This window comes from Halichoerus grypus, chromosome 3 (assembly GCF_964656455.1).
Source record: "Halichoerus grypus chromosome 3, mHalGry1.hap1.1, whole genome shotgun sequence".
NCBI classification, from domain to species: domain Eukaryota; kingdom Metazoa; phylum Chordata; class Mammalia; order Carnivora; family Phocidae; genus Halichoerus; species Halichoerus grypus.
The window spans coordinates 192,682,840-192,684,669 of record NC_135714.1 but is presented as its reverse complement, the minus strand read 5'-3'; the positions used below and the strand labels follow the sequence as shown (position 1 = coordinate 192,684,669).

Genomic DNA, 1,830 nt, shown 5'->3' with positions numbered 1-1,830 from the left:
AAAAGAGGACTGATTTTTAAAAACTAATAACTTAAAACTGCCACACACACAGAAACACAAATGGTCCATAAAACATTCTCCTTTCCTTCTGAAGGTTTTACAATGCATTGTTATCACTAACCAGTCTTTTACTATTCAACTTAAATGGCCAATGACTTTGGAGGGGCGTCTAGGTGGCTCAGTCGTTGAGCGTCTGCCTTGGGCTCAGGTCATGATCCCAGAGTCCTGGGATCAAGCCCCGCATCAGGTTCGCTGCTCGGCGGGAAGCCTGCTTCTCCCTCTCCCACTCCCCCCTGCTTGTGTTCACTCTCTTGCTGTGTCTCTGTCAAATAAATAAAATCTTAAAAAAAAAAATGGCCAATTGACACAAACAGTTCTGAGACCGTTCTTCCACCACTCATTAAGAGTGGGTGGCAGGTATTGGGGCTAATAGTCACTTAGCCTTCTGAGCTTTCTGGGCAGACTTGGTGACCTTGTCTGCTCCAGCTGACTTCTTGTCCACTGCTTTGAGGGCACCCACAGCAACCGTCTGTCTCATGTCATGAACAGCAATCCGGCCCAGAGGAGGAGAGTCAGAGAAGCTCTCAACACACACAGGCTTGCCAGGAACCACATCAATGATGGCAGCATCACCAGGTTTCAAGAACTTGGGACCATCTTGCAGCTTTTCTCCAGAACGATGATCTATCTTCTCCTTCGGCTCAGCAAACTTGCAAGCAATGTGAGCTGCGTGACCATCCAGCCAAGGTGCATATCCAGCACTGATCTGGCCTGGATGGTTCAGGATAATCACCTGAGCTGGAAGCCAGCTGCTTCCATGGGTGGGTCATTTTTGCTGTCACCAGCCACACTGCCACGACGAACATCTTTGACAGATACATTCTTGACATTGAAGCCCATGCTGTCCCCAGGAAGAGCCTCCCTCAAAGTTTCATGGTACATTTCCACAGACTTTACTTCAGTTGTAACATTGACTGGAGCAAAGGTGACCACCATGCCGGGTTTAAGAACACCAGTCTTCACTTGGTCCACAGGGACAGCACCAACACCACCCATTTTGTAGACGTCCTGGAGTTGGTGGCAGAGATGCAATCCAGAGCTTCGGGCAGTGTGGTTCCAATGGCAACCCCATCTTTATGGGTGACTTTCCATCCCTCGAACCAAGACATGTTAGCATTTGGCTCCAGCATGTTGTCACCATTCCAATCAGAAATTGGCACAAATGCTAACTGTGTCAGGGTTGTAGCCAATTTTCTTAATGTAGGTGCTGACTTCCTTAACGATTTCCTCATGTCTCTTCTGGCTGTAGGATAACTCAGTGGAATCCCTTTTGTGAACACCAACAATTAGTTGTTTCACACCCAGTGTGGAAGCCAGAAGGGCTTGCTCACAGGTCTGCCCATTCTTGGAGCTCCCTGCTTCAAATTCACCAACACCAGCAGCAACAATCAGGACAGCACAGTCAGCCTGAGATGTGCCTGTAGTCATGTTTTTGATAAAGTCTCTGTGTCCTGGGGCATCAATGATGGTCACATAGTACTTGCTGGTCTCGAATGTCCACAGGGAGATATCAGTGGTGATACCACATTCACATTCGGCTTTTAGTTTATCCGAGACCCAGGCATACTCGAAGGAGCCCTTGCCCATCTCAGCAGCCTCCTTCTCAAATTTTTCGATAGTTCTTTTGCTGATCCCACCACATTGGTAGATCAGATGACCAACAGAGGTAGACTTGCCCGAATCTACGTGTCCAGTGACGACAATGTTGATGTGATTATTTTCCTTTCCCATTTTGGTTTAGGTTGAGCTGTGGTTTTCATGACACCTGTG

General features: G+C 47.7%; 1 pseudogene; it reads right to left on the bottom strand.

Moving 5' to 3' along the window:
* Positions 1-433: 433 nt before the first annotated feature.
* LOC118521831 (elongation factor 1-alpha 1 pseudogene) lies at positions 434-1,830 on the bottom strand (annotated as a pseudogene).